Raw genomic sequence first — 25,857 nt, 5'->3', positions numbered from 1 at the left:
AAATCAAGGAAAATCGACTCCGATAATCGATGCAATTTTGCCTAGCTTCTCGGTGAACTACGGGTCTGGGTAATTAATGCCGCTCCATCTGAAAGCAGCTGATGGCGATTTACTTCTAATCACGGAACCGGCTTTACTGATGAAACACGCATGAGAATCGCTTTTTTTGCACATCCCTATAGGAGAGTGAGTGAGTGAGTTGGAGGGTGAGTGAGTGAGTGAGTGAGTGAGTGAGTGAGTGAGTAGGAGAGAGAGTGAGTGAGTGAGTGAGTGAGTGAGTGAGTGAGTGAGTGAGTGAGTGAGTAGGAGAGAGAGTGAGTGAGTGAGTGAGTGAGTGAGTGAGTAGGAGAGAGAGTGAGTGAGTTGGAGGGTGAGTGAGTGAGTGAGTGAGTGAGTAGGAGAGAGAGTGAGTGAGTGAGTGAGTGAGTGAGTAGGAGAGAGAGTGAGTGAGTGAGTGAGTAGGAGAGTGAGTGAGTGAGTTGGAGGGTGAGTGAGTGAGTGAGTGAGTAGGAGAGAGAGTGAGTGAGTGAGTGAGTGAGTGAGTGAGTGAGTGAGTGAGTGAGTAGGAGAGAGAGTGAGTGAGTGAGTGAGTGAGTGAGTAGGAGAGAGAGTGAGTGAGTGAGTGAGTGAGTGAGTGAGTGAGTAGGAAAGCTTTTGCAAGTGATGGCTCTTAAAAGAGCCGTTGGTTAAAATGTTGTGGAGCGTGTAGATGGAGGAGTATGAGATGTATGTGAAGAAACTGCAAGACAAAAAAAATTGTGAATTACAAATTTTGGATATTTTTTTAATTCTTTATTTACTAAACATTGTATGTATATAACTATTAACAACTATTTACCCAAGATCCGCCCACTATCATAAGACTATATAATAAGATAAATAAATAAATAAAACGGCAAAAGAATAAAACTGACCAAAAAGAAAGATCTAAATGTCTAAAGATTTCTGAATTGTACATCAAATGTATTAAAAGCACGGTGTTGTTGGTACTGTTTTTTACCATGTATAAAAAGGCTGAACTACTGTGGTAAAAGCATAAGGTTTACTGTTACTGTACTACAAAACACCACAGTAGAAGTAGACTAACTGCGGTAAAAACATGGTACGATTTGTGTACTATAAACACAAAATACCACAGTAGAAGTACACTGGCAGTTAATTCCAAAAAATATGAATATAATAAAATGATCGAGGATCTGTAACGTTATGTTAATGGTGACTAACATAACGTGACTAGCTTTTCACCCACTGCTTGATTATGTGTTGTGTTGAACTTATTTTGAACAAAAAGAAAGAATGTAATATAGATGACCAATACAATTCAGACAACATTTAGAAGCCGATCTGGATTAACACATATAATGAATTTAAAATCAAACAAACATACACTTTATGGTATACTCACCGAGATGTGATGACATTTGTAAATTGATGATAAATATCGCGATGATGTGCGAATGAGATTTGGGTCACGGCGCGGCGTAGCCACGAGTGTGCCGGAGCCACCCAGAGTGGCACACCTAAAATGGATGCAGAATATTTATTTATAGTTTCAATTTTGTTGTTTACTTAGAATATATATATATTTAAAAGAAACCTTTCACACGCAAGTTACAAATATTTTATCTGACCCCTTGTGTCCATGGCGACGGGTCATGATTGTCAAGTGACACACCGCAACAACAATAATGTATGCTATTCGTTTTATTTCGTTTTTTCCTTTTTTTTTTATTAAAAATATTAACTAACTTGCTTACCATGTCAACTATCTGATATTCCAATCCTTCGTTTAAAGATCTTCATAAATTATCTTGATCTATAACGAGATGAGTCGATTACAGCACCTGAATTCCCCAGCGTTTCTGGTTATCTTGCCTGCCTGTGACACACGCAGATTTTCAGATGCACACCCAGAGGTTTTTTTCTGGCTACGGGTCACGCTTCTTGAATGCGATGAACAAAATCGTATGGTATAGTACGATTTAATATATTCGTATTAATTAGCACGAAATCCCTGCGACACAGGGCTGTGTTAAATGCGATGAACTAATCGTACGATTTCGTACGAGCCAGCTCGTATGATTTCATACGATTTAGCCACTTGGTTAAATCGTTTGAATTATTACGAATTCGCTGTGAGATAGGGTTGGCTCCGACATAAGGGTCCTATTAAAACGTGTCTTCTCTACCTAGATTGACTGGATACGAATTGAGAACAGAAGATTATGCAAATCACTGATTAAATCAACCAACCAATCATAGGCACGAAGACATCAGTCAATATCCCGCCCCCAAAGACCCAAAAGTCATATTGATCGAGCGAGCGTGTGTGGTGCAGCTGTGAGAGCATAGAGAGAGTCAGAATCGAGCAAAAGCTCATCCAAGCCCTTGCTCGCGTGACTGCATTTGTGCGCGCTGAGCGGAGGTGCGCTCTCGCAAGGATGCTTTACACAATTGTGTTCTGCTTTTTCGCGCTCGAATAGTGTTCGCGTGCTCATATCACTCACTCGCGCGTGGTTTTTGTGCGCGCTGGGTCTGATTAAACACCACACCTTTCTTTCCCATTCTGACATTCAGTTTGGAGTTCAGGAGATTGTCTTGACCAGGACCACACTCCTAAATGCATTGAAGCAACTGCCATGTGATTGGTTGATTAGATAACTGCATAAATGAGAAATTGAACAGGTGTTCCTAATAATCCTTTAGGTCAGCGGTTCCCAACTTCAGTCCTCAAGGTCCACCTCCCAAAATGTTTTAAATGTCTCCTTATATGAAACACCTGATTCCACTCATCAGTCTCAGTCTCATTGATTACTATGAGCAAAACCATGGTTTTACTACAATAACCATGGTTAAACTATGGTTTTTGAAAACCATGGTAACTACAAAATAACCATGGTTTTGACAAACACCTGATTCCACTCATCAGTCTTGTTCCAGAATGTTTAAAATGTTCCTTAATTAACACACTAACAAGCTAATGAACTGAATCAGCCCTTACAAAAATTAACCATGGTTTTACTACAGTTAAAAAAAAAAACATGGTTACTGTAGTAACTACAAGAACCATGGTTTAACTATGGTTTTTGAAAACCATGGTTGTCAAAACCATGGTTATTTTGTAGTTACCATGGTTTTCAAAAACCATAATTAAACCATGGTTATTGTAGTTACTACAGTAACCATGTTTTTTTTTGTTTTAACTGTAGTAAAACCATGGTTAAATTTTGTAAGGGCTGATTCAGTTCATTAGCTTGTAAGTGTGTTAATTAAGGAACGTTTTAAACATTCTGGAACAAGACTGATGAGTGGAATCAGGTGTTTGTCAAAACCATGGTTATTTTGTAGTTACCATGGTTTTCAAAAACCATAGTTTAACCATGGTTATTGTAGTAAAACCATGGTTTTGCTCATAGTAATCAATACACCAAAAAAACATGGTTACTACACATTTACCACAATAAAACCATGGTTAATTTTCGTAAGGGAGGTGTTTTATATATGAAGACATCTAAAACATTCTGGGAGGGGGGCTGAGGTGAGAGTATACTGTTACCGTGGTAAAGCATGGTAAACTAGACGCGTATCGGGTTTTACCACGCAGTAGCCGAAATAAACTGTTACTGTGGTAAAGCATGGTAAATTCGACGCGTATTCGGGTTTTACCACGCAGTAGCCGAAATAAACTGTTACTGTGGTAAAGCATGGTAAATTCGACGCGTATTCGGGTTTTACCACGCAGTAGCCGAAATAAACTGTTACTGTGGTAAAGCATGGTAAATTCGACGCGTATTCGGGTTTTACCACGCAGTAGCCGAAATAAACTGTTACTGTGGTAAAGCATGGTAAATTCGACGCGTATTCGAGTTTTACCACGCAGTAGCCGAAATAAACTGTTACTGTGGTAAAGCATGGTAAAATCGACGCGTATCGCGTTACCTTTATCCTAATATTAACTGATCGAATCTGCGTCACGTTAAAGCTCAGGATGGCATTTAATCGCTTTAGTTACGATGTGCTGATTTAAAATCATTTTGAGATACAATAAGCCTAAGCAGAACTGACAGATATAAAACAGCGATTGAATTGAACACTTTTAATCTGATTTATATAGAGTAATAAACTTTATATCAAATTAAAGACACTTAACTTACCAATGCGTTGTTAAATCTCGCGATGTAATGAAATGCAACTCCTAATGTAATGTCATATGGAGTTCTTCTCTTTAGCGACCCCAGTGGACGTTTGTTTTTCAAAACTGTAGCAATACGTGCCTATTGGTACATATTTGTGGCGCTGCAAAAAAGTGTGCAGAGGTACGTATTTCCCATGAGACCAGGTTGCATAAATATATGATATTAAAGACGTGTGAGATTAAAGCATCAAAGACCCCCCCCAATCCGACCGGCCCACCTGGAATATCACTTGGCCCACCTTTCATCTCATATCTGGAGCTGGGCCTGGTTTCCCATAAATTCCCAATTTGAAATATTTCCAAAAAAATTCTCCAGATTAAGTTTCCATGGAAAGTTTCCGGAAATTTACTAAAAAACTTTCCTTCCCTTTGCAACCCTACTCAGAGGTACATACTGGTACCAAAGAGTGCATTTAGTACCTCAAAGGTATCAATTTTTGACCATATGTTTCTGACAGTGTACACAAGGCACACAAAAGCAAAAGTCGTCATCTCTGCATTTAACCCATCACATAAGGAGCAGCGAGTAATGAACACACAAACAGTGTGGTAGACATTTACCACAGCACCCGGGACTAATTGGGGGTAAAGAGCTCTCAGTCATTTCCCGAGATTTGAATTCACTTGAAATTCATGTTACAAGTTTGAAAAGGGAGCTTGCATTGCCAAAACCTGTGTGTGTCACCTTTTTAATGGTCCACCTCGAAACACGAGCTGTGATGACAATTTGGCATCTACAATTTATCTAACCTGCATGTTTTTGGCCTGTCAGAGGAAACCAGAGTACCCGATTAAACCCATGATGACACAAGAAGAACATGCACACAGAAACTCCACACAGAAAGACCATCTGACCTAGCTGGGGCTCAAACCAGAGACTTTCTTAATGTACCGCTCCATTGGGTTCAAATTTTTATGCTGGGTTGTTTTAACCTATATATGGCTGTTTTCTTAATTAAACCCAACAGATGTTTTTTTCTGACAATGGGTTAAAAACAAATATGTTTTTGGAGTATATATATATATATATATATATATATATATATATATATATATATATAACACTTTAGAATGTAAACTAAAAGCTCTTTTGTATTTTCACTGATAAATACCTTTAGGAAAAACCTGACGATGAGAAAGGTTGTGAGGCATCATTGTGCTGCTAAACTCTCTGTATTAAGACATGGTTAGTGCAATACGGATCTGAAAGTGTTTGACAATTATGAATAGTGTGGTAATTAAATCAGTGAAGCAGCTTGGCTGAGGGGTCAGGCGATGTTAAAGACTCACTTTACAAATTACAGCAATAAAAAAATGCAATATACTAGTCAGTCACTTAACTCTTATCAACAGTTGAATCATATTTTTTTATTAACACTTTCCAGTATTTTAACAGCTGCCAAATAGCATATCACTAACATCCTTATTTGGTCAGAGTGAATAGCTTATTATAAAGAATAGGTGAGATTGTTTTCTGTAGGAGATCTTGATTTAGATTTCCTCTGTTTTACCCATCATGCTTTGCTGCTCCCTGCGGCTTCCTTTAGGGCTGTGTATTCCCACGGCTACTCACCAGTCCTGTTTGGCGGACCTGGCATCCTTTTGCCTGAGAAATGCAAGTTTCTGGCTGTCATATTATTCTTATTCTCCAAGTGCTGATGCAAACCTGACTACCATTTACAATTCAAAAAAATGAATTCATGAATCCCTGGAATTTAATATATTTATTTAAAATGTATGATGATTTAAGAAAAAAATCCATCCATGCTGCACTTAACTTATTTTCTACTTATAAAGAAGAATAATTTCTTTCCTTGACTGACAGAGGTGCAAGGCCAATCTGACAGGGGATGATTGGGAGGTTAAAATAGCATCAGGTTACTGAATGGCACTATTAAATGAAATGAGGTGTCACATTTTATGGGGGGGGGACATATTCCATTTGCTGTTTTAGCCACACGTGAAATGAGTTTTGTGGAAACAGTCTATACCCAAGCAAGATGCTTTGCCATGCTCTCTTATAAGAAGATTTAAGAAGGCTGATGATCAGATTACAAACTGCAGCCAAGTTACTTCTCTTGACTAAGAGCTGAGGAACAAATTACATACTGATTTTTGCTGTCTGGGATATTAAAATAGACCTCAAATGATGCTTAACAGACCTCAAATGACACTTACAGATTTCAAACAGGTTTCCAAAAAACTCCCCTATTCATAGTCAGATAAACAGCCACAACTCAACCTCACCATCTCCTGTTTGGACACTCAAAGAAACCAAGTAGTTTGGCTAAAAAATGCAGCATGAAGTTTAAAGAGCAACTATGGTCCAATTTATGATTTTACATTTCCTTTGATGTGTAAGTTAGTATGTTAATGATATGCAAACTACCCTAAAGTAAATAATTACACAAGTTATCATTTGGACAGGGAGGGAAAGCGGGAGATGTAATGCAACACATATTAAACTACGGATGAGAAAAAGCCATCATGTTTCCAGGTTAGAAAAAGAGACAAGATAAAGAGAAACGTACAAAGGATGAAAGTGCTGATGTCACTCATCTCAATATGATTATAATATGTACAGTATATAATGAAGCATATCTAATATATGATTATGTAGCTTGCTATGCAATTATACACATAGAGCAGTAATATTATAATTTTTGTCCAGCTAGCTTATGTAACATTGACTTTTTAATATTTTTTCACATATTAATATAATAGCAAATTCATTAAAACTGTGGAATAAAAGATATGGAACATAATAAATAAAGTTAATACTGTGAAATAGTTCATAATGTATTCAGGAAGTGATTTTGTTAGTGCAAGGTTTTAATAGGCCTAAGTGATTTAAGATAAGGTTAATATAAGATTGACTTACTTTTCTAAAATTATGTATATTAAAAAGAAACCACTGCTTATAAATTTTTAAGTATTATTAAATACTCTAAATAATTAAGTTAAATAATATAATTTTAACAGTATTTACAGAAATATTGTGCTTTTTTGAACGTTGAAATAGCTCTGCGGCCCTCTGCCGAAATGTCAATCTCAGAAATTCCCCCAAGCCAGTTGGAGTTTGAGACCGCTGCTGTAAGTATGCACCTTAATTATGCAAATCAATTAAATCTATTTTTAAGTTTTGACTTTCGATAAGTGGACATAACTTAAGTAGAAATTGTTTAACTTCATTTGTTAAACTAATGTAACGTTTATAGTGATATCATTTTTTTTACACTCTACAGAACCAAATAAACCTTTTAAGGGGAATCATATGAATATTTCTCTTTGGGTATCTTGCATATTAATCTGAGACACAAGAAACGCATTTTACCAACAAAAAATGACACACCTTAAAATGGGATTCAGGACTATTAAAGAAATTAACACTAAATATGATCAGTCCATTAAAAACCATTTAGGTCTGACAAAAATGGAGGGTACTGCGATCAGAAATGTTTTATCTGAATTTCAGAAAAACACAGAGACACGGTGTAGTTTTGGAGATTTAAAAAACAACAAATCGCATTAACCTTTCCAAGTGAAACAGCAAATTAAGAACAACATGTTGTATTCAATTATTCATGAGACGTCCCAATTTTTCAGTGCAACCAAATTTTCTGTCAACCCCTTTGTTTAAAGATTTCCATTTTAAACAGCGCTGTAAAGCTCCTCTGCCTGTGGTGCTGTAATTAATGACAGAGAGAGAGAAGTGCAAATGGACTTTTCAGGTATTTCATTAAAATGCTGCTTGGCCTCAGGAGTGTCCATTTATCCAATGAGATCAGCCACATATCCAGCTAGTTCTTGGTATCGGTAATAGATTCACGGGGCTGGGACTGCTGGGCGAGTCTAGATGTTTTCAATTTGACAGCTTCTGTCTCTTGTGACCATGCAGGAAAGAATGATCACAAATGAGATCACAAAACTACTGAGACGTTTAAAGAGATAAAATGCAGATTCATTGAAATTAATATTTTTTTTAATTTTTCACAGCAATCTCTTATCTCAGCAATGTGTCAGGAGTGGTTTGTTAACACAGAAAAATCTGCAGTTTAAAAGATTAAGACATTTCAATATCAATGTACAACACAATTTCTGAACTAAAAGCTCTATATGCTAAATACTGCATTTGACTTTAGGAGAAACATCTAAGGCAACATTAATACCTACATAAAACATAACGGAGATCTCTCCGATGTCTCCTAAACTTTAAAAGAGTAACTTCTGAGTAAAAATAATTTCTCCCTGGATATGCATAACATTAAGAACATTTAAAAGAGGAATAGCTCTTTAATCTGGGCTCTGTAAGCCTGCTGCTGTAAAATGGTGACTTATCCTTTTTGGTTACATCACGGCTGTTGTCGTAATCAAGCTTGTTTTTGCCAGGGGCTGTATTTTACTTTCTGAATCAGTAAGCCTGACACAGCTAAGTGCTACAAGCACCAACCTCCTTTCTGGAGCAGAGATCTGGGGAGATTGTTTTGCTCACAAGAAATAAGTCACATGAGAAATACATTTCTGGCAAGGTTTATCTAGGATGCTATTTTTAGAGGAAGTAATTACATATCAAATGTGCATTGTTGAAATCCAGAGTGCACAGAAGACTTGAACTGATGCTTTGTTTATCAGAACATTTAAAGAGTTCAGATGCCTGATAAGTTTTCTTGCAAATAAGCATTTTTATCAGGCTTTTATGTTTAGGTTCAGTAATTTTACTTTAATGGCAATGAAAAGGTTATTACTCAGTAATTCAAGAATTTCGATGTATTTAACAATTGGACTGTCGCTGCAAAACCCTCTAAGTGCATGCTAGCCTGGAGCAAAAACCTCCACTTCCAAAAAATCGACTTTGGACAAGACATAGTAGCCTACATAGTTACAAAATCAGTAAAGATGCAGCTAGAAACACTAATCACTGAACATTGATGAAAGTCAGAATCTAAGTATATGAAGAAATTGAACCACACATTATACACTAAAAAATATGCTGGATTAAAAAAAAAAATACAGTGCATAATTTTTGCATCTACTTTTTAAGTAAGTTTTACATGGAATTTTAAGCAATTTAAGCAATTGCAATTTAAAGGTATAGCGGAGGATTTTCTCAAATTTTAGAAAAGAACCGCCTTCTCTACTTTTAAAAAAAATGCAATTGCGCAACACTCCTGATTGACAACTAGGAGGACCAAAAGTCTTGATGATCCACCCGGAAAAAGAAAATCCTTCGCAATACCTTTAAGCAAAAACAGTGTGGGGTGCTGTGATCCATGTGACTGCCACATACAGGTTGTATTCAAGTCCAAGAGTTCACAAGCGACCCAAGTTTGAATGTGATTGATATGGTCGTTTCGCGTGGTTTTTCATTCTTATCTTCAGTGCACTTAGAGGATTTTGCAGAAAAGTTGATGTGATATTTGATAATGGTCTGAGGAGGGGATTAAGTGGATTTGAAGCAAAGGTATTTGATGGAGGTATAACACATGCCAAGAGCATTTGGTTAACATCATTATCTTATTTTTGATGGAGGTGGCATTTAGTGGCTTTTGCAGCTGCACTGTAAAAAATAATATGCTTAAAAACTACTTCAAAATATAGTGCATCATTTTTGCATCCACTTTTTTAAGTAAGTTTTACTTAAATTGCTTAAAATTCCATGTAATACTTACTTAAAAAAATGGGTGCAAATATGATTTTTAAGTAAATCCAGCCTTTATTTTTTTTAGTGTGAGCTCCTCATTTACATATTTGGCAGACACTTATGTCCAAAGTTACTTACAGTACATTCATGTTATACATTTTATATTGTTGTGTGTATGTGTGTCCCTGTGAATCGAACCCAAAACATAATGCAAACCTGTATCAACTAAAGTACAGGAATGCATAATGCATAAATAAACCAGTGCTACATAACATTGACGCCAGCTGTGCCAGGTTTAACAATTCGTACACATTAAAGCATCCAAAACATTTTAGACCATCTGACAGTGATTGACATTTACTGTTTTTCACCACTGATCCACATCAATCCACTCACATAGAGTGTATCCGGTCAAGATTCACAGCAGAATACCTTAACAACACTTTTCCTATTTTTTTATTTTTGTAGTATAAGTCTGGAGAAATTCAAAGTGAAATGGAAAACAGGCCTGCGCTGACCCACTGAAGGACACTGATCCATCAGAGCACCTGTCTGCTCTGTCAACACCTTTACAGTCCAACAGACATCCATCACTGCGGGACCGGGACTCCTCCCGGCTCATGTTTATAACCTGCTCACGGAGCAGCCGGTACCACGCCTTTACCAGCAAGTGGGCCGGAGAATGGAATGCATCACAGACCTTAGGGGCGTTTCACACCTTGGTCATTAACATGCAGCCTTTTCATTACAGGATGCATCACAGGAGGAGCGGCTCAAGAGAAGTGCTTGCCTTTATACTCCACCTCGCTTTTGTCTAGCCTCTTTAATTACGGCTCAGACCGAACGGGTGGTGCGGGGAGAGATTAGACCTTCTTCACTAATAGGAGGACAGCGAGGAGGATTTGACTCAAGGTTCGTGTTATACGCATGCATCCATCACTCACAGAAACAGTCACTTGGGAGGGTAAAAGGAATTAAGAGAAGCCTTTTTCTCAGAACAGCGAGGAGACTTCTGCTTAGAAACAACGAGGGAAGAGATTTTCTTGGGAGATTCAGTCACCCTTCAATGGAGCTGGCAAACACATTCGAGTGCTTGTTTCAGTTCGGTTTTACCGATCGTTCATTACATAGGCACATAGCCAAATCATTGAGCATGATTTGTTGGCATATGGTACCAATGGCTGCATGCTCTTTGGTTGCTTTTAATGTATTAATTTTCTTTATGTCCAATTTAGAAAATAAATGAGAAATGAAATCATATTAAAGGTAATTTATTCACTTACCTGCATGCCGTTCCAAACCTGTATGCTGCATTGTAAAGAGCCCTCAAGTATACAATTTTATGCAGTTCTTCACATACAATGACAATTTTTAGTGCCATGTAAATCAGGCTCATAAAAAGAACAATTTATGATTTAAATTCTCTATACAACCCAGCAACATACAGGTTTCGAGCTATTTCTTGCAAGTATTTAATACAAAACGGCCTCTCTTGATAGACATCTCTGAAAGATTACATCATCTTGACTCCTGTCCCTGTGGTGACTATGATACTATATTTAAAAAACCCTCGGTCAGCCAAAACACAGCATAATTCCCTCATACATCTCCTCCCTAGCACTTCTCGTCCATATCGAGTATTTACAGGCAAAGGCTTGGCAGAGGTCAGTGGCATGTGGCACACAGGTGGTGGGACCGTACAGCCACCCACACAGGATACAAGCACGATTCCCCTCATCTCCCCTGTGGTCAACGGGCAAAAACCTTAATCTGATCTCACATCACAACACTTGGTTGTTCGAAAACTGTGAGACCATTTGCTGAACCCATGGGTGGTTTTCCTTCAGCGCACCTCATAATCATCTGAGTGCTGGGATGCTGGATGGCAAAAACCACTAGCATTACGTATGAGGCCATGATTGAAAATGTGCTTCTTTTTCAAACCGTGCAACGTAGACAAGAGCTCTCAAGGCATCACACTGCCAATGGCAAGAACAATACCTGTGATAATTATAATAAGAATAGAGACCATCCTGTGAATGAGCCAATCTAGCAGGTGGTCGATACTGGGAGACAGCGTGCAGGCCGGTATTTGAGGGCCACTTCTGAAGAGGGCCAGGTGGCAAGTGTCACACTTCACCACCTGCAACCCTATACCAGCCAGATGCTTCATGCCAAGGGGGGCTTACAATGACTTTGATATGCTGTGTATATTTATTTATGTGTGTAAACTACATTTACATGTATGCCTCAGTGACTTACAGTGTATGCAGTTCATTGCATGTTGCAAAAGAACCAAACCCAAGATCTTGGTGTTGGTAGCACCATGCTTTACCTATTAAGCTAGAGAAAAAAATGCGTGCCCTGTGTGAAATGATCACCTTGAATAACTCACTAGTGTTGTTGCCGGCCTTGCCAGCACCAAGGTAAGTATCTCATTAAATCTCAGTGTCAGGTGTTGAAGGACTATCTGCTTCATGTTCTATTAAGGTTACCTGGAGGTGGTCTGTCCCGTATCAGGCACAACCTTCACTTCGAAATATATTGCTATACTGTGTGCTCGTACCTTAAAACAAAAACTTGGCCATAGAGTAGCTGAAGGTCCTCCTCACATATGGAAGGCTGAGGATGCTGTTGCACAAGTCCCAGCCCATGTCATTCTGGTGCAGGGAGCTGGAACTTCAGGTCTCTCAGCCTGTGTTCCCAAACCATTTACTCAATATGAATTGCAAATGATGATGTGGTAGAACTGCACATAGCTACTCCTGCTGTTAAACGCCTAGAGGTGATCATATCTACACAGTTTGTGTCCAATGTCCTCATAACTTCCAGTCTTCGGTATCACAAGCAGCTGAAACCATGCCTTCCTCACTCTTTCTGTCATACATGTGGCCTTTCAAATCCTACAGGAGAAAAAAAAATTTACATGAACATTTTTAAAAGCTTCAGTCAAGTGATCAAGGATCAATTTTTTATTTTACAGCTAAAAGTAAATAGGTATAGAAGTAATCTAGAACTTTTAGCATAGCTTAGCACAATCCATTGAATCTGATTAGACCATTAGCATTGCTATAAAAATAACCAAAGAGTTTTGATATTTTTCCTATTTAAAACTCGACTCTTCTGTAGTTACATCATGTACTTAGACCGACAGAAAAGTAACCAAGGGGACTATATTCGGCCAGTGCTTAATATCACTACGCCTGCTGCAGCCATGTTACAGCAGCAAAGTCCTTGATTATTACGCCAGTTTGAGAGTATAGTTCCTAGCCATATCTGCCTAGAAAATCACACCTTTTAATTTTCTGTAAGTCTTAGTACACGATGTAACTACAGAAGAGTCAAGTTTTAAATAGGAAAAATATTGAAACTCTTTGGTTATTTTTTTGCGCGATGCTAATGGTCTAATCAGATTCAATGGATTGTGCTAAGCTATGTTAAAAATGGCGGGACCTGGAGATCAGCTAAATGAATTCCAAAACGGTAAGAATCAAATTTTTAGCTCTAGGGGAGCTGGAAAATCAGCATATTTTCAAAAAAAGTGGAATGTCCCTTTAAGTAAGCAATAAGGGACTAGAGATATACTGTTCTGTATTGTGTGTAATAACTCCTGAAGGGCGTTGTTAGGCATCATGTGAAGCGGAGTGCCTACAACCCGTTCAGCCTTGACTTACAATAGGCACCAGCCTTGAGTACCTTGCTTTTATAAAATGGTTACCACAAAATACAGATATAAAAAAAAATGTAACAACAAAACAAGTCTTACTCCGCTGGAAAAAATAGTCCCTGACTATGTTTACGTTTTTAAGGGTGGTTGCACAGTGATACACAGAATCGTTGGGGGTCCGCGGTCATAGCTGTGTTTTATTGTAAATAAACCACAGGTTATGACCAATCAGAATCAAGGACTGTGACTAACTGCTTTATAAATAAAGTTCTATAACATTATAATGGGTTCATTTATCTACAGTAGTCGAAACCCTTCTTTGACCGCTTTGTTAGTTGACCAGTGTCGTGAGTCAGGAACCATGCGACAAATGGATGACATACTAACTCTAGGAAGAGGGCCCAGGCTTCAGAGCGTAAGCGGTTTTGAACTGGCTCATCACGTTGACAGCTCTTGCCCATATTAACATCTGTTCCTCTGGCAGATGAGCTCTAATCCAAGAGGCAATGTGCTTGACTCTAGATAACATACAGGCCTTGTTTTCGTATTAAAGATGAACATACTGTTTCCCCTACAAACAAAAACAAAAAATTTGAGCTTAGTTCCACATCACAGTTACAGTATACTTTGCAATACAGAGTTTTTTTTTTTTACCATAGTATTTTCTAATCAAATATGGTTTATATACCATGGTTTCCTGGTACATCTTCACTTACCCTATTCACAGTACATTTCAGGAATTGAAATAGCAGTACAGTTAAAATGTAGAACAAAATAGACACATATGCATCAGAAGTATAGTGGTTAACAAACACAGAGGATTAAAGAGGACAGCAGCACACCAAAGCTGGTAAACCCTTGAAAATCAAATAAGTGTTTGACCAGTGCATGACATACTGCTATCAACATTCACTTTATTCAACTGACTCACACAATGCAAAATGTGCTTCAAGGGTGGAAACTGGATAAATGACAATTTACAGATTAAAATAAATATACCCTATCACATTATTCCCTTCAACAAGACACAGCTTTAAACACAGCTTTAAGGCAGTAGTTGCCTGGGATATCAGATGAATTCATTGCACTGAATGAGTAAAAAGATTAGTGATGAAGAAAAGCAACAGGGAGGTGATTTGCATTAACATTAAATACCGCAGCGCATGAATATTTAAAATGTACAAAAATCTAATTAAGAGACATACTGATGGTATTAAAGGGGACATTTCACTTTTATAAGATGTAAAATAAATCTTTGGTGTCCCCAAAGTGCATATGTAAAGTTCTAGCTCAAAATACCTTGTAGATAATTTATTATAACATGTTAAAATGTGCCATTTTTGGGTGTGTCCTTTTAAATGCAAATGAGTTGATCTCTGCACTAAATGAATGCAGATTAAGGGGCTGTATTATCCCCTTCTGACATCACAAAGAGAGCAAAATTTCAATGACCCATATTTTTACATGCTTGCAGAGAATGGTTTACCAAAACTAAGTTACTGGGTGGTTCATTTTCACATTTTCTAAGTTGAGAAGCACTAGGGACTCAATTATAGCACTTAAACATGGAAAAAGTCAGATTTTCATGATATGTTCCCTTTAAAATGCAGATTGTAATATTGTGAGTTAATAGATGCATATCTGATTTCAACACAATCTCAGGGCAATTTGTATGCATTTTAAGTGTTAGTTAAATCGTATGAATTCGTATGATTAAATGTTTTCATTTTGTATTCACTTTTATCTCGGTGATGTTGGTTTTAGGAGCAGGGAGTCAATGTTTTTTTCAAATAATAATAGGCCTACATTTTTGTATGATTCACCTTTAGTGCACCTTGAAAAAATGCGTACGATTTCCATTAAGATCAGTTTAGAGATTTCTGTGTGACTCGTTTTAAAAAACTCCTTGGGATGCAATCCAAGCATTGATCTGATGCTTATAAACCACAGTGTTTATAACTAGAAAATTAGAAGTGTTGGGTATTAATGCTGAGGTCAGAAATTGAATATAACCCAGTTAATTGGCAGAATAATTGGATCAGGACTGTTTCAGATTAATCCTCGCATTGTGTCATTTTATTGCAAGCAACAAAGCCAGGGTCACTCCTTGAAGCTGTCCATCTTGCTGTAATTTGATTACTATGTCTCAGTGGACCTCCAGGCAGATCTAAACAAGGGAAGAGGTCAGGCTATGCTTTTCCCTGGGCTAAATGGCCTAATTGTTGCATGGAGATTAAAGCAGTGGCCGAGTCAAACACTTACGGAGCACAGAACTAAAGCAAGACTGATTACTCTGCATCACCATTACGCCCATCCAAAGGGAGTAGGACTTAGAGGCCAGATTTCACTTTACTCTTTTTTGTGCATCTGTGCAAGCAAGAAAAGCAAAAGCAGTTATTTCTTTTAAACCTACACTATATGACCACAAAGTTAGATGGCATACTTTCAATTCACTTGTGAGTCAAAGTGCATAAAAACAAACAAGGTAGCTCTGGTATGTCAGGTAGTTCCGGTCCTCTAAGTAGTAGAGTACATTTAACACTGTTTTACGTTACAAATATCTTTGGGATTATCTTGATAAGTAGTCTATATTGAAATGACTCTTATCTGAGACATCTCAGCTTCATCAACAAAGCATCTCCTATAAAGAGCAAGCGGATGACACAGCTCAAAACAAAAATGCATGAGCTGATTCAAGTCTTTTGGGATGCATAATAAAATTGACGAGGCAGCTCATTAATGCACCTTCCTTCCATGAGCCATTAATCACTATCTTGTCATTAACAACGCCCTTCCTCACCTGTTTTTCTCTTCTTACCTTGCTCTGCCTCAGCTCTCCTCTTCTCTGTTTGAAGCATGCTTACTCCCTTAGCTATAAAACCACAACATGATTTGTGTACCTGATATTGTCAATACCCAGGTGGAACAAGGACCCTTTAAGTTGGATAATATATTGTAAACAAAATCTTCGGTCTTGGGTTTGGGAGAAGCACATTAAAGATTAAATATTGATCCTTCAGAGTTCCTCGGTGTGTCATATTTCCCGAATGGTTTAGGACAGCAGGCGGCCCGCGGAAGACAAAGACACACGTCCATACTCAGGCTTGGGTGTCTGGGCGCGTACGAGGCCCATCTATCAGTCTTTTATAATCCTTTCTCCCTTTCACAGTCTGGCAAGAGGGCGCTGCTCAGAAGTTAGCTGAGGCATCTGATGCCTCGTAAAGATTTCTATTCCAAAAAGCCTCAGCTGGGGAGAGGAAACTATAATTGGAATTGACAAGCTGGCAAGATATCACAGAGAGAAAGGGAGCCGTTCGTTTTGTGAGAGAACAGAGGAGGGTCCCTGTAAAAAAAAACTAGAGCTTTTATAAGGTTGGCCACATGTCTCGTACATAACTTCTAAGCTCGACCTGCGAAACACAATCTATCCGTGGTTTTATGGCTTGAAAGGACATAGCACCGAAAAGTCAAGGCGAGAACAATTTCACAGAACCTTAAAGAATGAATAAAACATGGCCAAGTAAAACCAACGCAAGAGAGAGATTCAAAGTGAGTGAGATATTCAATACATTATTCCAGGCTGGATTTTGGGTTGATATCCTGGACACATTCATTACAAAGTAAAATTTAAAAGTAATTGGAGACGGCCATCCTTTTGGAGAGAGCCACTCAGCCGTCTGAGGTTTTTTTATAGGAGACACTCCTGGAAAGATTTAGGAATGAGTCACGATGGGCAACTTCTCCTGCACTGACTAGTCGATTCTAAATTGTCTTTATATTTCAACATTTTAAATATTTTTTACTGAACTGCAGAGAGTTTCATAATATTGCCTTCTCTGGGAGTCATTTTTAAATTTATCTTCAGCCTTATACAATCAGGTGGATGTTTTTGGTCATTGTGTTGGGACCCAGTATTCTGTTCAACTCCATTCAGCTGTTTTTGAACTTATTGAGAAGTTATTAAAGCAACACCAAAGACTTTTGGCTCTTTGCTCCCCCTACAGGTTAGAAGCGTAATTGTCCATTACCCACTGTCATAAATACTGAGGCATAGCTGGCTCTGATTGGATTGTAGGTCTGCCGTAAAGCAAGTTTTTGTAGTATTCACTCGGACTACAGGACCACTACCCGACGGTTGGAAACTTCTTTAGTGCGGTTTTGGCCGATAGAGGGCTGCAAAGCGAATGTGAAAGTGCCATTCACCCTGTTTTGAGTGGATGAACCACTGAAACTTTTTTGGAAGCGTTATTTTAAGGTAAAAAAAACTCTTTGGTGTTGCTTTAAATATTCAGCCCTTATTAAAACGCTTGACTCTATAAATCAAAACTAGTACATTGTGGCTTTCAGTTAATGTGTGTAAGCCTTGTAGCAATCATTATCCTAGTTTACTCTTTAAGAGTATCAAAATGTACAGTTTGTTAGCAGATACTGTACCAACATTTACAGTTCCAATTAAAGGTGCAATGTGTAGATTTTATGAGGATCTATTGACAAAAAAGCATTATAATATACATATGTTTTCAGTGGTTTATAAAGATCTTATATAATAAATTGTATTGTTTTTATTACATTAGAATGAGACATTTTTATCTACGTACACTGTGTGGGTCCCTAGATATCTCTACAGCATCCTATTCCTTAAGGTCCCCAATAATAATAATAATAATAATAATAATAGTCATCATCATCGTCATTTTTAAAATAATTACCAATTTGTAGTTTTACACATGATTCTAATCTGGGATATAAAAAAATTAAGACAATCCACTTTTTTGAAAATAGGCTCAATTTCCAGCTCCCCTAGAGTTAAACATTTGATTTTACTGTTTTGGAATCCATTCAGCTGATCTTGGGGTCTGGCGCTACCACTTTTATCGTGGCTTAGCATAATCCATTGAATTTGATTAGACCATTAGCATCGCGCTAAAATTACAAAAGAGTATCAATATTTGTCCTATTTAAAACTTGACTCTTCTGTAGTTACATTGTGTACTAAGACTTTAAAATTTATTTATTATTGAAATTAGTATTAAAATGTGCGATTTTTAAGGTTGATATGGCTGGGAACTATACTCTCATTTTGGCGTAATGATCAGACCTTTGCTGCCGTACCATGGCAGCAGCAGGGGCATTGATATGATACAGTGCCTGCCTAGTCCCCTGCTATTGAAAGTCACCAAAGTGACTTTTTTCGGGCACTGGGTATTATTATTGCACCTGCCGCAAAATATTGAAACTCTTTGGTAATTTTTGTGTGCGATGCTAACGGTCTAATCAGATTCAATTGATTGTGCTAAGCTATGCTAAAAGTGCTAGCGCCAGAGAGAGATCAGCTGAATGGATTCGACAACGGTAAAAATCAAATGTTTAACTCTAGGGGAGCTGGAAATTGAGCATATTTTCAAAAAAAGTGAAGTGGCCCTTTAAAACATTTGGGAACCAAAATGTAACATTTCATTTCACAGCTTTGTTTTAAATAACAACAACAGGTTTTAATTAGAATATCAATGTGCTACATAATATGCCTCTAATATATTTCAGTGTAATCAATTACAGAGTGTTTTTATCCTCCATAAGCCTCTTTCTTTCTTTTTTTAAGAGGAAAAGCAAGGTGCCTGCATCCATCAGAGAGGTATATTGTAATAGCCTTGTTTCGCTGGCTTCAGATTTACACCCCTTTCTACTCACTGGCCACCGTGCTGATGGATGCCACCAAGCTTATTTGGTTTACTCCCTCCCTCCCTAAATCAGAAATGAATATGGCCCTGTGTAAGATCCTTTTTGTGCCGTGCCATCTGTGAAATGGAGGTACAAAGAATGGCCGGGCAGGGCATCTGACAAGACAGGGTCTGAGAAAATAAGTGTTGAGTTACTTTTAGATTTCAAAACTTTAAACGATTTTAATGAAAGGAGCTGCGTGCACCTAAAACATGACTAGAGATTAATCTGTGAATACAAGGTTTCTGTATTGTTATAAAGCTGACACTAACTAAAGCTGACACCAAACTCATTACAGTTAAAACGGACACGGATGCTTTAAAAAACTTAAAAATCTATTTGATGCACTGTTTTTTTGCCATCTCTGGCAGATAATGTTTTGGCCCCATCCTTCTGACCATATGGCATCTATTCAGACTGAGACATATTCTTTTTTTTAATTCAACAGTTTACCGTTTATCACGACAGATTTTATTGGTCTAATCACAGGATAAACAAAATCAGCCCCAGCCACAATCAGAGGAAGGAGTGTTTTGCATCAGGCCTGACATTATTTTGAGCCTTTCACTTGGGCATCTGTAGAGGTGCAGATCTGACACACCAGCTGTCAGCTCCTTTTTCTCTGTCCCTTCAGCGGTTATGAAAAAAGACAAGCCAACAGCTGTTCCCAAAACAGATTGAAAGCACCTACCATTTAGACACTAACTAATTCCGCTTCATATTGCACAGAGATCAGCACTGCTATAACTGGACCAGTGATGTTCAAACAAGTCCCTTATGGGTCCTTAAGCATCACAGACTTCTGTTAAACTCATCATCCATATCCAAGCCAATCTGGATCATCCAGATCTGAAGTCAATACCCAGTCAACACATAAGAACACGCAATGATCACAGTGATGTCACACCATTCTCATACCGTGATAATCACAGTGTGAGCTATATGTAAGCTCATTGTGATTTTAAAATGTTGGGCAGGTTAAGAAGTAGCAAAACCAACATAGGGCACAACGGTCACATTATACTTCCAATTTCTCATTAGGAAAAGATGAATACTGAAGGATCACAGTGACGTCACACCATTCTCATACTATGCAAGCTCATTGTGAATTCAGAATGTTAAGTTCATGGTAAGAGTACACACTATGTGAACGTGCCATGACCTCACATAGTGACCATAGTATGAGTGAACTCACATTGCTCACAAAGTGAGGTAATATAAATAAAGGTTCTAGAAAGCTCAAACAGATTGGAGGTAAAAGTGACTGGGATTCACAAATTTGTGTTGTCCAAGCATTGTGGTCTAGTGGTTAGAGAGTCTGACTTTGTAATCCAGAGGTTGTTGGTTTGATTCCCACTACTGGCAGCAAGTGATTGAAGTGTTAGGGTGTTACTTTGGCCCAATCCCATTTCTCTGTCTTACCCCTACCCCTTAGTTTTGCACGTTCACGAGAGAGAAAGGGCTATCCCAATTGGGCCTTACACTCACGTGAACGTGCAAATCTAAGGGGTAGGGGTAAGGGTAAGGGGTAAGACAGAGAAATGGGATTGGGCCTTTGTGTGTGTGTGTGTGTGTGTGTGTGAGATAATGATTGCAGTGGATGGGTTTGCTACTCGATAGATGGGTTAAATTCAAAGAAAATCATGTCTCTTTCACTTTTTCTTTTAATGGCCGGATATCATTTGCAATTATATGCTGATGGCTCAGAGACATGTTTCCAATTAGCAAACACTAGCATACAGTATTAGCTCTCTGAGCAACATCTAAAAACTTGGTATATTGTGTGCTTCATGGGTAGCATGAGCTCACAGGTACCTTTACATGCAACCAAATAATCAGTTTGTATTTGTATTGATGGCTCAATCGTAATGAAAAGCCTTCATGTAAACACCTTAATCAATACGATTGAGGTCGATCAGATGATCTTATTGAAAGCGGTGGTGTAATCCGATCTGTGTTCTGATCAGCAGTAGAAAAGTATGCATGTAAACGTGTGATCCTTACGAAAATTAACCATGGTTTTATTGTGGTAAAAGTGTAGTAACTAAGGTTTTACTACATTAACTATGGTTTAACTACGGTTTTTGAAAACCATGATTGTCAAAACCATGGTTATTTTGTGGTTACCATGGTTTTACTACAGTAACCATGTTTTTTTTTGTTTGTTTTTTTTAACTGCAGTAAAAACATGGTTAATTTTCTTAAGAGGAATCGTAGTATTATCTCAAACAGTTACCATACCTTCTGCACATGCACCGAACAATTGTGCTCAAGTGCACGTCTTAGGCCCTGTCTAGGGTTGCCAACCGTTCCGTATAATACGGAATCGTCCCGTATTTGACACATAAAATTCATGTTCCGTATTGAACTGATACGGAACGCAGTTTGTTCCGTATTGTATGAAAATTAATTCAGTGCAAATACATGACAGACACATAGCTTATAATATGTCAGCCATGAACGAAGACCGCGTCATTTGTATAAGAAAACCCTGACGGTGCGGTAATTTCTCCCTCTGTTTGTCTATGATCTGCGTAGCGTTTTTAACATCTTGCAGCCCCATCAGGGAATGCCCATTGGTGGTTTCAGTCATTGTGATGTCACGTATCATAGCAACGATGACGACAAGAGACAAAAGCGGGAAATGTAAAAATGACTGCATCCGAGCAGCCGGCGAAAAAGAAACGAGCACAAAAATATAGTATTGAATGGGAAAATGACTACCCGTGGCTGGAATGCGTGAGGGACAATGAATACAAGCCCAATTGTACCATATGCCGTCGCGTTTTTTCTGTTTGTCACGGCGGAGTGTGTGATATAAAGCAGCACGCATGAGGAGATAATCACAAGAGGCTGCGGGCACAGGAGGGAGCAATGTTAAGGTTCATTGTCCGTCAGTCGTCTCCAGAGGCTCATATGGTATGTAATTATGTGGATTTTTAAAACTCAAATATAGTTGATAAGAAATTGATTGTATTAAAAGAGATAGTACAGATTTAGCCAAACAATCCATATATCTCTCCAGTGCTCTCCCTCTGTTCCTGTGTTTCGCTCCCTCCCGTCCTATAATGTGTCAATCATTTCTGATGGGTTTCTTATTAAATAATTATGGAGTTAGATAGCTCAAGGTTTAAAAAGGGGTAGGGTCTTTGAAGAGGGCGTATTATAAACTTAAATTAAAACCATGGTTCATTGTTGGCAAAATGATCATGATATGATAGCCTTTATATTTCACATCTATGTGGTTCAGTCTTGTATACTTATTAGGCATACTTTGCTATTCATTAAATATTTAGGCGTAAGAAGTTGTATAAAATATATTTATCTAAATTTATTAATTAGTTTCCACTATTTTCACCAGAAGTCTTCATTTCAGGGGTTATTTTTTTCAAAATTATCTTCTGTGTGGGGGCATGTCACCGGACCCAGGCAACCCCCCCCCCCCCCCGTTCCTTATTTCCATTTCAGAAAGTTGGCAACCCTAGCCCTGTCCCAAATGGCGCACTTCATGTGGACTTTCGATCTCGTGGCCTAAATTGCGCATGCTTACTTAGTCTACGATTCTGTAGGGGGTCTCATCTGTCATTTATACATTCTGAATTGTTCTCGTCAGCGCCTCCTTTGCACCCTTGATGCGGCCTTCGGTGAAGCCCGCACTGCAGCAGGTTTCATGTACTTTACCAACCCAGAAGTCCTTGCAAAAGAGCAATTAGATCAATCAGACAACGTAAGGGAGGAGTTCGCACTGAAGGAGAACTTCTCTTCCAATTTTCAGCGTGATGCTCAAGTCTGTCCCAAAATACGACTTCGGTGCGCCCTCGGGGACTCGCGTCAAGGGTTCCCAAGGTCTGCACTACATGATGTCATCAAAGTGTGGACTCTGAGGAAGTCCATTAAGTCCGGAGTGTGCCATTTGGGTCAGGGCCTTATATTTACTTATTTACGTATCACATAATTCTCCTCACAGAAACACGCAACAGCAAGGAAATGGCAACACGCATTATTAAGGTAATGGGATCAAGCTCTGTACACGCACTGTACATTCTGCAGTGTTCATATGTACTTTTATAACATTAGGCTACATACAAAAGCGAATAGCAAATTGTGTTTTTATAACCTACCTGAAATCTTCCTAAGAACAACTGTCTACAACTCAGTTTTTGACTTTTATCCAGAGATAATGCGTGAACTCGACGAGAGATGCTGTGGGCAGCGTGGCATTGCCAAGTCATCTGCTTTCTATCGAGTTTAGATTTGGGCTACTGTTTAAACTGTCTCCACAGGTTGTTTTTTTCTGCGTGTTAAAGCAACACTATGTAGTTTTTTTACCTTTAAATAATGTCTCTAAAATTATTTCTGTGATAGAACAACTTTTAACTGGACAAATTGTACTGTTGATGCAACCTGAGCAGCCTCCTAGCTGCTACAAGCACACTCTGAAAGTGGCGGTGGAGGGTAGGAAACACAGCCCCGCCCCTCCCCCTGCCTGCAGAAGAGTGTCTGATACCAGGCACTGTTGCACTTTTCAACCACATGGGGGAGCTGTAAGTCATTTTTACATGGAAACTACATAGTGTTGCTTAAAGTATTTGTGCTGTATATAGTCATACGGATGCTTTTGGGCTAGTTTTGAATGTCCATTGGGATGGTTTTGATGCTTGGCTGTGCGCTTGCGCAGACGTTTGGTTCGGATTATATATGTACATGTAAACGAACATTTTAATCAGATTGCAATGTAAACTGTATTGTTGTAACTTTCAATCGGATTAAATTCAGTCAGACTGACAAAATTTTGTGCATTTAAACATAACCAATGAGTGTGCAGTGTGATTACACTTTTAGATCACTGTGACCCACACATTGTGACAACATTATGAGCAGCTCATGGTGACTTCACTTAGAGATCAAATTGTTGACTGGACTCATCGGTTTCTGTCTAACCAGCTAAAGACTGACTGATGCATTAATGGTCATAGATGAGCAGACGATAGAAGGAAAAGAGCCATCTAATCATGCTCTCAGGTTAATCACTGCAATTCTGGAAACTACCGGGGGAGAGCCTTCATTTGTATGAATGGAATATGAATAAGTCTGCCTTGCTTATTAATAAACCGAGTGCATAGCATTTCTGATCTAACCTGTGAAATATGACCTCGCTCTACTTACTAAACTCTTCAAATGAAAACTAAAATAGTTTTCAGATACTTGTAAAAAAAACGCCAGCTTTATATTTCCTGCCTTCTAACACAACACAGCAAAGCAAAGCCAAAACCCAACCAGATCTTACCCAAGATCTTGTCAGCAGATTGTCTACAGCCAGGCATTTCTACACAGTTCTGGTTATTATCCTTTGGTCTGAATCCATAACAAAGCAATTTGCATAAATGTCATTAACCTCTGAAAGTAATGGTGTTCATCTTTATGCTGTGCAAATTTGATGAAAATGCTGTTTTGAAAATGACTCCTGACTGTGGAATGGATTCCTAGATTACTTTCACAGGAAACGTGTTGCATTGGCTGCCGTGCACATATCAAAGTGTGATTTGTTGGAAGTGACTGCTGGTGACACAAACTTCTCTTACAAGAAATTGCAGCCAAGACAGTATGATTTGCAATACTCAACAAATCTTGGAGGGGGTTAAGCAAGTGCAGAGTCACAGAACAATACACATGCTGTCTTCCATTATATAGCAACAGCAAAGTGGTTTAGGAGAAAGGTCAAAACTGTTAGACAAGCTTTATGGTCAGAATGGCATTGTATATTGTTTAATTGAATTTTAGACGTATACCCTACATTGTTATTGCAGATCTGTTGTGTCTGTTGTGTCATTCAGGGATTCAAAGGCATGACTGAACCAAATCTAATTCAACATGACAGCCGGAGAAGCAACACTACACCTGCCTGTTTGTCATCGTGTTAAGCTTAATTTGTCACGGCTTATCAAGAAAGGCGGCTTCTTTGTTTCTCCCTTTCCATACGCCGATTCATCTTCCCATCTCATCTCAGGTTAAGGATAGAAATGCTAAAATCAGAAACCGAGTCTTTGTTGCTCTGAAATATCGAAACACAGACAGGTATACTGTATTGCTTTTTGCAAATGATTAATGCGTGCTTGGGTAAGATGGCAGAAATGTAGTTGCCAAACCCTGTGCTAAATTCATGCTGGGTAGAAACTATATTTCATGGTGAAGAAAATTCACAAATGTCAAGTTGGCCACGGACCACAGTGCGGATTTCCGACCTCCTGCCATGAAGAACACTATTAGCTGACAGCCGGACCTAACCTGTTATCCTAATATCAAAAGGTCTATCTTTTGCGATCCCTGGACACAAATCACATCCGCACACATTTGTAACATGCTGCACTCTAAAAATGCTTAGATGTTTCAACCCATGCTGGGCTTTTGTTACCCAACCATGCATACAACACAGTTTACTTTTTTGAATAGCAGGAAACTTGTTGTCATGAAAAGTTTAAACACAACTTTTTATGAAAGCAACACTGCGTGGTCTTTCGGTCTATAAATATATATTGGATTTTCGAAGACCAATTATAAAAAGGTTTACTCTCCAGACATTAATTCTAATTCCTGTAACCATTATAAAATACAAAACTGACAAGGCATGTATATATT

At 38.4% G+C, this 25,857-nt stretch overlaps 1 long non-coding RNA gene across 1 annotated transcript; it reads right to left on the bottom strand.

Moving 5' to 3' along the window:
* Positions 1 to 132: 132 nt before the first annotated feature.
* Positions 133 to 4,299, bottom strand: LOC135770572 (uncharacterized). The gene is made up of 3 exons (XR_010542720.2): positions 4,155 to 4,299; positions 1,406 to 1,520; positions 133 to 739 (listed from the first exon to the last, which is right to left on the bottom strand). It is a non-coding gene; the product is annotated as an uncharacterized lncRNA (long non-coding RNA).
* Between the last annotated feature and the right edge of the window lie 21,558 nt (positions 4,300 to 25,857).

The sequence above is a fragment of the Paramisgurnus dabryanus genome, chromosome 3, assembly GCF_030506205.2.
Source record: "Paramisgurnus dabryanus chromosome 3, PD_genome_1.1, whole genome shotgun sequence".
Classification (NCBI taxonomy): domain Eukaryota; kingdom Metazoa; phylum Chordata; class Actinopteri; order Cypriniformes; family Cobitidae; genus Paramisgurnus; species Paramisgurnus dabryanus.
The sequence above is the reverse complement of the archived record's forward strand: the minus strand, read 5'-3'. Positions and strand labels throughout refer to the sequence as shown.